Raw genomic sequence first — 13,233 nt, forward strand, 5'->3', positions numbered from 1 at the left:
AGATATGGGCGTTTCAAGTTCTCCTCAGCTGAAAAAAACATTGACCGCGGGGTCAACTTTTTCACCAAAAATTCAATATTCCCCAATTTGCCCCGAAATAACACAAATTCATCCCATTGCAGCCTGGATGCTGTGTCTGAAATGTAAGCTCTCTCACTCCTTCCTTATCCAAGATATGGGCGTTTCAAGTTCTCCTCAGCTGAAAAAAACATTGACCGCGGGGTCAACTTTTTCACAAAAAAATCAATATTCCCCAATCGACGCGAAAAAACCACAAATTGAAGCCATTGCAGCCTGGATGCTGTGTCTGAAATGTGAGCTCTCTAACTCCTTCCTTGCCCAAGATATGGGCGTTTAAAGTTCTCCTCAGCTGAAAAAAACATTGACCGCGGGGTCAACATTTTCACAAAAAAATTCAATATTCCCCAATTTGCCCCGAAATAACACACATTGAAGCCATTGCAGCCTGGATGCTGCGTCTAAAAATTTTAACACTCTAACTCCTTCCCTGCCCAAGATATGGGCGTTTCAAGTTATCTCCTCAGCTGAAAAAAACATTGACCGCGGGGTCAACTTTTTCACCAAAAAATCAATATTCCCCAATTTGCCCCAAAATAACACAAATTGAAGCCATTGCAGCCTGGATGCTGTGTCTGAAATGTGAGCTCTCTCACTCCTTCCATGCCCAAGATATGGGCATTTCAAGTTATCTCCTCAGCTGAAAAAAACATTGACCGCGGGGTCAACATTTTCACCAAAAATTCAATATTCCCCAATTTGCCCCAAAATAACACAAATTGAAGCCATTGCAGCCTGGATGCTGTGTCTGAAATGTAAGCTCTCTCACTCCTTCCTTATCCAAAATATGGGCGTTTCAAGTTCTCCTCATCTGAAAAAAACATTGACCGCGGGGTCAACATTTTCACCAAAAATTCAATATTCCCCAATTTGCCCCAAAATAACACAAATTGAAGCCATTGCAGCCTGGATGCTGTGTCTGAAATGTGAGCTCTCTCACTCCTTCCTTATCCAAGATATGGGCGTTTCAAGTTTTCTCCAGTTGAAAAAACACGTTGACCGCGGGGTCAACATTTTCACCAAAAATTCAATATTCCCCAATTTGCCTGAAAAAACCACAAATTGAAGCCATTGCAGCCTGGATGCTGTGTCTGAAATGTGAGCTCTCTAACTCCTTCCTTGCCCAAGATATGGGCGTTTCAAGTTATCTCCTCAGCTGAAAAAAACATTGACCGCGGGGTCAACTTTTTCACCAAAAAATCAATATTCCCCAATTTGCCCCAAAATAACACAAATTGAAGCCATTGCAGCCTGGATGCTGTGTCTGAAATTTAAGCTCTCTCAAGCTCTCTCACTCCTTCCATGCCCAAGATATGGGCGTTTCAAGTTATCTCCTCAGCTGAAAAAAACATTGACCGCGGGGTCAACTTTTTCACCAAAAAATCAATATTCCCCAATTTGCCCCAAAATAACACAAATTGAAGCCATTGCAGCCTGGATGCTGTGTCTGAAATGTGAGCTCTCTCACTCCTTCCATGCCCAAGATATGGGCATTTCAAGTTATCTCCTCAGCTGAAAAAAACATTGACCGCGGGGTCAACATTTTCACCAAAAATTCAATATTCCCCAATTTGCCCCAAAATAACACAAATTGAAGCCATTGCAGCCTGGATGCTGTGTCTGAAATGTAAGCTCTCTCACTCCTTCCTTATCCAAAATATGGGCGTTTCAAGTTCTCCTCATCTGAAAAAAACATTGACCGCGGGGTCAACATTTTCACCAAAAATTCAATATTCCCCAATTTGCCCCTAAATAACACAAATTGAAGCCATTGCAGCCTGGATGCTGTGTCTGAAATGTGAGCTCTCTAACTCCTTCCTTGCCCAAGATATGGGCGTTTCAAGTTATCTCCTCAGCTGAAAAAAAAACATTGACCGCGGGGTCAACTTTTTCACCAAAAATTCAATATTCCCCAATTTGTCCCGAAATAACACAAATTCATCCCATTGCAGCCTGGATGCTGTGTCTGAAATGTGAGCTCTCTCACTCCTTCCTTATCCAAGATATGGGCGTTTCAAGTTCTCCTCAGCTGAAAAAAAAACATTCACCGCGGGGTCAACTTTTTCAAAAAAAAATCAATATTCCCCAATTTGCCCGAAAAAACCACAAATTGAAGCCATTGCAGCCTGGATGCTGTGTCTGAAATGTGAGCTCTCTCACTCCTTCCTTATCCAAGATATGGGCGTTTCAAGTTTTCTCCAGTTGAAAAAAACGTTGACCGCGGGGTCAACTTTTTCACCAAAAATTCAATATTCCCCAATTTGCCCCAAAATAACACAAATTGAAGCCATTGCAGCCTGGATGCTGTGTCTGAAATTTAAGCTCTCTCAAGCTCTCTCACCCCTTCCATGCCCAAGATATGGGCGTTTCAAGTTATCTCCTCAGCTGAAAAAAACATTGACCGCGGGCTCAACTTTTTCACCAAAAATTCAATATTCCCCAATTTGTCCCGACATAACACAAATTCATCCCATTGCAGCCTGGATGCTGTGTCTGAAATGTAAGCTCTCTCACTCCTTCCTTATCCAAGATATGGGCGTTTCAAGTTTTCTCCAGTTGAAAAAAAACGTTAACCGCGGAGTCAACATTTTCACCAAAAATTCAATATTCCCCAATTTACCCAAAAATAACACAAATTGAAGCCATTGCAGCCTGGATGCTGTGTCTGAAATGTGAGCTCTCTAACTCCTTCCTTGCCCAAGATATGGGCGTTTCAAGTTCTCCTCAGCTGAAAAAAACATTGACCGCGGGCTCAACTTTTTCACCAAAAATTCAATATTCCCCAATTTGTCCCGACATAACACAAATTCATCCCATTGCAGCCTGGATGCTGTGTCTGAAATGTAAGCTCTCTCACTCCTTCCTTATCCAAGATATGGGCGTTTCAAGTTTTCTCCAGTTGAAAAAAAACGTTAACCGCGGAGTCAACATTTTCACCAAAAATTCAATATTCCCCAATTTACCCAAAAATAACACAAATTGAAGCCATTGCAGCCTGGATGCTGCGTCTAAAAATTTTAACACTCTAACTCCTTCCTTGCCCAAGATATGGGCGTTTCAAGTTCTCCTCAGCTGAAAAAAACATTGACCGCGGGGTCAACATTTTCACAAAAAATTCAATATTCCCCAATTTGCCCCGAAATAACACAAATTGAAGCCATTGCAGCCTGGATGCTGTGTCTGAAATGTGAGCTCTCTCACTCCTTCCTTATCCAAGATATGGGCGTTTCAAGTTCTCCTCAGCTGAAAAAAACATTGACCGCGGGGTCAACTTTTTCACCAAAAAATCAATATTCCCCAATTTGCCCCAAAATAACACAAATTGAAGCCATTGCAGCCTGGATGCTGTGTCTGAAATGTGAGCTCTCTCACTCCTTCCTTATCCAAGATATGGGCGTTTCAAGTTCTCCTCAGCTGAAAAAAAAACATTCACCGCGGGGTCAACTTTTTCAAAAAAAAATCAATATTCCCCAATTTGCCCGAAAAAACCACAAATTGAAGCCATTGCAGCCTGGATGCTGTGTCTGAAATGTGAGCTCTCTCACTCCTTCCTTATCCAAGATATGGGCGTTTCAAGTTTTCTCCAGTTGAAAAAACACGTTGACCGCGGGGTCAACTTTTTCACCAAAAATTCAATATTCCCCAATTTGCCCCAAAATAACACAAATTGAAGCCATTGCAGCCTGGATGCTGTGTCTGAAATTTAAGCTCTCTCAAGCTCTCTCACCCCTTCCATGCCCAAGATATGGGCGTTTCAAGTTATCTCCTCAGCTGAAAAAAACATTGACCGCGGGCTCAACTTTTTCACCAAAAATTCAATATTCCCCAATTTGTCCCGACATAACACAAATTCATCCCATTGCAGCCTGGATGCTGTGTCTGAAATGTAAGCTCTCTCACTCCTTCCTTATCCAAGATATGGGCGTTTCAAGTTTTCTCCAGTTGAAAAAAAACGTTAACCGCGGAGTCAACATTTTCACCAAAAATTCAATATTCCCCAATTTACCCAAAAATAACACAAATTGAAGCCATTGCAGCCTGGATGCTGTGTCTGAAATGTGAGCTCTCTAACTCCTTCCTTGCCCAAGATATGGGCGTTTCAAGTTATCTCCTCAGCTGAAAAAAACATTGACCGCGGGGGCAACTTTTTCACCAAAAATTCAATATTCCCCAATTTGCCCCGAAATAACACAAATTCATCCCATTGCAGCCTGGATGCTGTGTCTGAAATGTGAGCTCTCTAACTCCTTCCTTGCCCAAGATATGGGCGTTTCAAGTTATCTCCTCAGCTGAAAAAAACATTGACCGCGAGGTCAACTTTTTCACCAAAAATTCAATATTCCCCAATTTGCCCCTAAATAACACAAATTGAAGCCATTGCAGCCTGGATGCTGCGTCTGAAATGTGAGCTCTCTCACTCCTTCCTTGCCCAAGATATGGGCGTTTCAAGTTATCTCCTCAGCTGAAAAAAACATTGACCGCGGGGTCAACATTTTCACAAAAAATTCAATATTCCCCAATTTGCCCCAAAATAACACAAATTGATGCCATTGCAGCCTGGATGCTGCGTCTAAAAATTTTAACACTCTAACTCCTTCCTTGCCCAAGATATGGGCGTTTCAAGTTATCTCCTCAGCTGAAAAAAACATTGACCGCGGGGGCAACTTTTTCACCAAAAATTCAATATTCCCCAATTTGCCCCGAAATAACACAAATTCATCCCATTGCAGCCTGGATGCTGTGTCTGAAATGTGAGCTCTCTAACTCCTTCCTTGCCCAAGATATGGGCGTTTCAAGTTATCTCCTCAGCTGAAAAAAACATTGACCGCGAGGTCAACTTTTTCACCAAAAATTCAATATTCCCCAATTTGCCCCTAAATAACACAAATTGAAGCCATTGCAGCCTGGATGCTGCGTCTGAAATGTGAGCTCTCTCACTCCTTCCTTATCCAAGATATGGGCGTTTCAAGTTCTCCTCAGCTGAAAAAAACATTGACCGCGGGGTCAACTTTTTCACAAAAAAATCAATATTCCCCAATTTGCCCCAAAATAACACAAATTGATGCCATTGCAGCCTGGATGCTGCGTCTAAAAATTTTAACACTCTAACTCCTTCCTTGCCCAAGATATGGGCGTTTCAAGTTTTCTCCAGTTGAAAAAACACGTTGACCGCGGGGTCAACTTTTTCACCAAAAATTCAATATTCCCCAATTTGTCCCGAAATAACACAAATTCATCCCATTGCAGCCTGGATGCTGTGTCTGAAATGTAAGCTCTCTCACTCCTTCCTTATCCAAGATATGGGCGTTTCAAGTTTTCTCCAGTTGAAAAAAAACGTTGACCGCGGGGTCAACATTTTCACCAAAAATTCAATATTCCCCAATTTACCCAAAAATAACACAAATTGAAGCCATTGCAGCCTGGATGCTGTGTCTGAAATGTGAGCTCTCTCACTCCTTCCTTAAACAAGATATGGGCGTTTCAAGTTCTCCTCAGCTGAAAAAAACATTGACCGCGGGGTCAACATTTTCACCAAAAATTCAATATTCCCCAATTTGCCCCAAAATAACACAAATTGAAGCCATTGCAGCCTGGATGCTGTGTCTGAAATGTGAGCTCTCTCACTCCTTCCATGCCCAAGATATGGGCATTTCAAGTTATCTCCTCAGCTGAAAAAAACATTGACCGCGGGGTCAACATTTTCACCAAAAAATCAATATTCCCCAATTTGCCCCAAAATAAAACAAATTGAAGCCATTGCAGCCTGGATGCTGTGTCTGAAATGTGAGCTCTCTCACTACTTCCTTATCCAAGATATGGGCGTTTCAAGTTCTCCTCAGCTGAAAAAAACATTGACCGCGGGGTCAACATTTTCACCAAAAATTCAATATTCCCCAATTTGCCCCGAAATAACACAAATTCATCCCATTGCAGCCTGGATGCTGTGTCTGAAATGTGAGCTCTCTAACTCCTTCCTTGCCCAAGATATGGGCGTTTCAAGTTATCTCCTCAGCTGAAAAAAACATTGACCGCGGGGTCAACTTTTTCACAAAAAAATCAATATTCCCCAATTTGCCCCAAAATAACACAAATTGATGCCATTGCAGCCTGGATGCTGCGTCTAAAATTTTTAACACTCTACCTCCTTCCTTGCCCAAGATATGGGTGTTTCAAGTTTTCTCCAGTTGAAAAAAAACGTTGACCGCGGGGTCAACATTTTCACAAAAAATTCAATATTCCCCAATTTGCCCCAAAATAACACAAATTGAAGCCATTGCAGCCTGGATGCTGTGTCTGAAATGTGAGCTCTCTCACTCCTTCCTTATCCAAGATATGGGCGTTTCAAGTTTTCTCCAGTTGAAAAAAGACGTTGACCGCGGGGTCAACATTTTCACCAAAAATTCAATATTCCCCAATTTGCCCCAAAATAACACAAATTGAAGCCATTGCATCCTGGATGCTGTGTCTGAAATGTGAGCTCTCTCACTCCTTCCTTATCCAATATATGGGCGTTTCAAGTTTTCTCCAGTTGAAAAAACACGTTGACCGCGAGGTCAACTTTTTCACCAAAAATTCAATATTCCCCAATTTTCCCCGAAATAACACAAATTGAAGCCATTGCAGCCTGGATGCTGCGTCTAAAAATTTTAACACTCTAACTCCTTCCTTGCCCAAGATATGGGCTTTTCAAGTTTTCTCTAGTTTCAAAAATCGATGACCCGCGGGTCAACATTTTTTGAAAATTTTCAATATATCCCAATTTGCCCCAAATTTACACACATTGATGGCATTTCTGCCTGGATGCTGCGTCTGAAATTTGAGCTCTCTATCTCCTTCCTTGTCACAGATATGGGCATTTCAAGTTTTCTCCAGTTTCAAAAATCGATGACCCGGGGGTCAACTTTTTTCGAAAATTTTCAATATTCCCCAATTTACCCCAAATTTACACAAATTGATGGCATTTCTGTCTGGATGCAACGTCTGAAATTTTTCCTCTCTATCTCCTTCCTTGTCACAGATATGGGCATTTCAAGTTTTCTCCAGTTTCAAAAATCGATGACCCGGGGGTCAACTTTTTTCCAAAATTTTCAATGTTCCCCAATTTGCCCCAAATTTACACACATTGATGGCATTTCTGCCTGGATGCTGCGTCTGAAATTGTAGCTCTCTATCTCCTTCCTTGTCACAGATATGGGCTTTTAAAGTTTTCTCCAGTTTCAAAAATCGATGACCCGGGGGTCAACTTTTTTCCAAAATTTTCAATATTCCCCAATTTGCCCCAAATTTACACACATTGATGGCATTTCTGCCTGGATGCTGCGTCTGAAATTGTAGCTATCTATCTCCTTCCTTGTCACAGATATGGGCTTTTCAAGTTTTCTCCAGTTTCAAAAATCGATGACCCGGGGGTCAACTTTTTTCCAAAATTTTCAATATTCCCCAATTTGCCCCAAATTTACACACATTGATGGCATTTCTGCCTGGATGCTGCGTCTGAAATTGTAGCTATCTATCTCCTTCCTTGTCACAGATATGGGCTTTTCAAGTTTTCTCCAGTTTCAAAAATCGATGACCCGGGGGTCAACTTTTTTCCAAAATTTTCAATATTCCCCAATTTGCCCCAAATTTACACACATTGATGGCATTTCTGCCTGGATGCTGCGTCTGAAATCGTAGCTCTCTATCTCCTTCCTTGTCACAGATATGGGCTTTTCAAGTTTTCTCCAGTTTCAAAAATCGATGACCCGGGTCAACATTTTTAGAAAATTTTCAATATTCCCCAATTTGCCCCAAATTTACACACATTGATGGCATTTCTGCCTGGATGCTGCGTCTGAAATTGTAGCTCTCTATCTCCTTCCTTGTCACAGATATGGGCTTTTCAAGTTTTCTCCAGTTTCAAAAATCGATGACCCGGGGGTCAACTTTTTTCCAAAATTTTCAATATTCCCCAATTTGCCCCAAATTTACACACATTGATGGCATTTCTGCCTGGATGCTGCGTCTGAAATTGTAGCTCTCTATCCCCTTACTTGTCACAGATATGGGCTTTTCAAGTTTTCTCCAGTTTCAAAAATCGATGACCCGGGTCAACATTTTTAGAAAATTTTCAATATTCCCCAATTTGCCCCAAATTTACACACATTGATGGCATTTCTGCCTGGATGCTGCGTCTGAAATTGTAGCTCTCTATCTCCTTCCTTGTCACAGATATGGGCTTTTCAAGTTTTCTCCAGTTTCAAAAATTGATGTCCCGGGTCAACATTTTTAGAAAATTTTCAATAATCCCCAATTTGCCCACAATTTACACACATTGATGGCATTTCTGCCTGGATGCTGCGTCTGAAATTGTAGCTCTCTATCTCCTTCCTTGTCACAGATATGGGCTTTTCAAGTTTTCTCCAGTTTCAAAAATCGATGACCCGGGTCAACATTTTTAGAAAATTTTCAATATTCCCCAATTTGCCCCAAATGTACACACATTGATGGCATTTCTGCCTGGATGCTGCGTCTGAAATTGTAGCTCTCTATCTCCTTCCTTGTCACAGATATGGGCTTTTCAAGTTTTCTCCAGTTTCAAAAATTGATGTCCCGGGTCAACATTTTTAGAAAATTTTCAATATTCCCCAATTTGCCCACAATTTACACACATTGATGGCATTTCTGCCTGGATGCTGCGTCTGAAATTGTAGCTATCTATCTCCTTCCTTGTTACAGATATGGGCTTTTCAAGTTTTCTCCAGTTTCAAAAATCGATGACTCTGGGGTCAACTTTTTTCCAAAATTTTCAATATTCCCCAATTTGCCCCAAATTTACACACATTGATGGCATTTCTCCCTGGATGCTGCGTCTGAAATTTGAGCTCTCTATCTCCTTCCTTGTCACAGACATGGGCTTTTCAAGTTTTCGCCAGTTTCAAAAATCGATGACCCGGGGGTCAACTTTTTTCCAAAATTTTCAATATTCCCCAATTTGCCCCAAATTTACACACATTGATGGCATTTCTGCCTGGATGCTGCGTCTGAAATTTTAGCTCTGTATCTCCTTCCTTGTCACAGATATGGGCTTTTCAAGTTTTCTCCAGTTTCAAAAATTTATGACCCGGGTCAACATTTTTAACAAATTTTCAATATTCCCCAATTTGTCCCAAATTTACACAAATTGATGGCATTTCTGTCTGGATGCTGCGTCTGAAATTTTAGCTCTCTATCTCCTTCCTTGTCACAGATATGGGCTTTTCAAGTTTTCTCCAGTTTCAAAAATTGATGACCCGGGTCAACATTTTTAGAAAATTTTCAATATTCCCCAATTTGCCCCAAATTTACACACATTGATGGCATTTCTGCCTGGATGCTGCGTCTGAAATTGTAGCTCTCTATCTCCTTCCTTGTCACAGACATGGGCTTTTCAAGTTTTCTGTAGTTACAAGAATCGATGACCCGCGGGTCAACATTTGTAGAAAATTTACAATATTCCCCAATTTGCCCCAAATTTACACACATTGATGGCATATGTGCCTGGATGCTGCGTCTGAATTTGTAGCCCTCTATCTCCTTCCTTGTCACAGACATGGGCTTTTCAAGTTTTCTCTAGTTACAAGAATCGATGACATGCGGGTCAACTTTCTGCGAAAATTTTCAATATTCCCCAATTTGCCCCAAATTTACACACATTGATGGCATTTCTGCCTGGATGCTGCGTCTGAAATTTTAGCTCTCTATCTCCTTCCTTGTCACAGATATGGGCTTTTCAAGTTTTCTCCAGTTTCAAAAATCGATGACCCGGGGGTCAACTTTTTTCCAAAATTTTCAATATTCCCCAATTTGCCACAAATTTACACACATTGATGGCATTTCTGCCTGGATGATGCGCCTGAAATTTTAGCTCTCTATCTCCTTCCTTGTCACAGATATTTGCTTTTCAAGTTTTCTCCAGTTTCAAAAATTGATGACCCGGGTCAACATTTTTAGAAAATTTCCAATATTCCCCAATTTGCCCCAAATTTACACAAATTGATGGCATTTCTGCCTGGATGCTGCGTCTGAAATTGTAGCTCTCTATCTCCTTCCTTGTCACAGATATGGGCTTTTCAAGTTTTCTCCAGTTTCAAAAATCGATGACCCGGGTCAACATTTTTAGAAAATTTTCAATATTCCCCAATTTGCCCCAAAATTACACACATTGATGGCATTTCTGCCTGGATGCTGCGTCTGAAATTGTAGCTCTCTATCTCCTTCATTGTCACAGATATGGGCTTTTAAAGTTTTCTCCAGTTTCAAAAATGGATGACCCGGGGGTCAACTTTTTTCCAAAATTTTCAACATTCCCCAATTTGCCCCAAATTTACACACATTGATGGCATTTCTGCCTGGATGCTGCGTCTGAAATTTGAGCTCTCTATCTCCTTCCTTGTCACAGATATGGGCTTTTCATGTTTTCTCTAGTTTCAAGAATCGATGACCCGCGGGCCAACATTTTTAGAAAATTTTCAATATTCCCCAATTTGCCCCAAATTTACACACATTGATGGCATTTCTGTCTGGATGCTGCGTCTGAAATTGTAGCTCTCTATCTCCTTCCTTGTCACAGATATGGGCTTTTAAAGTTTTCTCCAGTTTCAAAAATCGATGACCCGGGGGTCAACTTTTTTCCAAAATTTTCAATATTCCTCAATTTGCCCCAAATTTACACACATTGATGGCATTTCTCCCTGGATGCTGCGTCTGAAATTGTAGCTCTCTATCTCCTTCCTTGTCACAGATATGGGCTTTTAAAGTTTTCTCCAGTTTCAAAAATTGATGTCCTGGGTCAACATTTTTAGAAAATTTTCAATATTCCCCAATTTGCCCCAAATTTACACACATTGATGGCATTTCTGCCTGGATGCTGCGTCTGAAATTGTAGCTCTCTATCTCCTTCCTTGTCACAGATATGGGCTTTTCAAGTTTTCTCTAGTTTCAAGAATCGATGACCCGCGGGTCAACATTTTAGAAAATTTTCAATATTCCCCAATTTGCCCCAAATTTACACACATTGATGGCATTTCTGTCTGGATGCTGCGTCTGAAATTGTAGCTCTCTATCTCCTTCCTTGTCACAGATATGGGCTTTTCAAGTTTTCTCCAGTTTCAAAAATCGATGACCCGGGTCGACATTTTTAGAAAATTTTCAATATTCCCCAATTTGCCCAAAATTTACACACATTGATGGCATTTCTGCCTGGATGCTGCGTCTGAAATTGTAGCTCTCTATCTCCTTCCTTGTCACAGATATGGGCTTTTCAAGTTTTCTCCAGTTTCAAAAATCGATGACCCGGGTCAACATTTTTAGAAAATTTTCAATATTCCCCAATTTGCCCCAAAATGACACACATTGATGGCATTTCTGCCTGGATGCTGCGTCTGAAATTGTAGCTCTCTATCTCCTTCCTTGTCACAGATATGGGCTTTTAAAGTTTTCTCCAGTTTCAAAAATCGATGACCCGGGGGTCAACTTTTTTCCAAAATTTAAAACATTCCCCAATTTGCCCCAAATTTACACACACTGATGGCATTTCTGTCTGGATGCTGCGTCTGAAATTGTAGCTCTCTATCTCCTTCCTTGTCACAGATATGGGCTTTTCAAGTTTTCTCCAGTTTCAAAAATTGATGACCCGGGGGTCAACTTTTTTCCAAAATTTTCAATACTCCCCAATTTGCCCCAAATTTACACACATTGATGGCATTTCTCCCTGGATGCTGCGTCTGAAATTGTAGCTCTCTATCTCCTTCCTTGTCACAGATATGGGCTTTTCAAGTTTTCTCCAGTTTCAAAAATCGATGACCCGGGTCGACATTTTTAGAAAATTTTCAATATTCCCCAATTTGCCCAAAATTTACACACATTGATGGCATTTCTGCCTGGATGCTGCGTCTGAAATTGTAGCTCTCTATCTCCTTCCTTGTCACAGATATGGGCTTTTCAAGTTTTCTCCAGTTTCAAAAATCGATGACCCGGGGGTCAACTTTTTTCCAAAATTTTCAATATTCCCCAATTTGCCCCAAATTTACACACATTGATGGCATTTCTGCCTGGATGCTGCGTCTGAAATTGTAGCTCTCTATCCCCTTACTTGTCACAGATATGGGCTTTTCAAGTTTTCTCCAGTTTCAAAAATCGATGACCCGGGTCAACATTTTTAGAAAATTTTCAATATTCCCCAATTTGCCCCAAATTTACACACATTGATGGCATTTCTGCCTGGATGCTGCGTCTGAAATTGTAGCTCTCTATCTCCTTCCTTGTCACAGATATGGGCTTTTCAAGTTTTCTCCAGTTTCAAAAATTGATGTCCCGGGTCAACATTTTTAGAAAATTTTCAATAATCCCCAATTTGCCCACAATTTACACACATTGATGGCATTTCTGCCTGGATGCTGCGTCTGAAATTGTAGCTCTCTATCTCCTTCCTTGTCACAGATATGGGCTTTTCAAGTTTTCTCCAGTTTCAAAAATCGATGACTCTGGGGTCAACTTTTTTCCAAAATTTTCAATATTCCCCAATTTGCCCCAAATTTACACACATTGATGGCATTTCTCCCTGGATGCTGCGTCTGAAATTTGAGCTCTCTATCTCCTTCCTTGTCACAGACATGGGCTTTTCAAGTTTTCGCCAGTTTCAAAAATCGATGACCCGGGGGTCAACTTTTTTCCAAAATTTTCAATATTCCCCAATTTGCCCCAAATTTACACACATTGATGGCATTTCTGCCTGGATGCTGCGTCTGAAATTTTAGCTCTGTATCTCCTTCCTTGTCACAGATATGGGCTTTTCAAGTTTTCTCCAGTTTCAAAAATTTATGACCCGGGTCAACATTTTTAACAAATTTTCAATATTCCCCAATTTGTCCCAAATTTACACAAATTGATGGCATTTCTGTCTGGATGCTGCGTCTGAAATTTTAGCTCTCTATCTCCTTCCTTGTCACAGATATGGGCTTTTCAAGTTTTCTCCAGTTTCAAAAATTGATGACCCGGGTCAACATTTTTAGAAAATTTTCAATATTCCCCAATTTGCCCCAAATTTACACACATTGATGGCATTTCTGCCTGGATGCTGCGTCTGAAATTGTAGCTCTCTATCTCCTTCCTTGTCACAGACATGGGCTTTTCAAG

This window comes from Genypterus blacodes, unplaced genomic scaffold, assembly GCF_046128005.1.
Source record: "Genypterus blacodes isolate CSIRO-AG114 ecotype Tasmania unplaced genomic scaffold, CSIRO-AGI_Gbla_v1 ptg000040l_1, whole genome shotgun sequence".
In the NCBI taxonomy this organism is placed as follows: domain Eukaryota; kingdom Metazoa; phylum Chordata; class Actinopteri; order Ophidiiformes; family Ophidiidae; genus Genypterus; species Genypterus blacodes.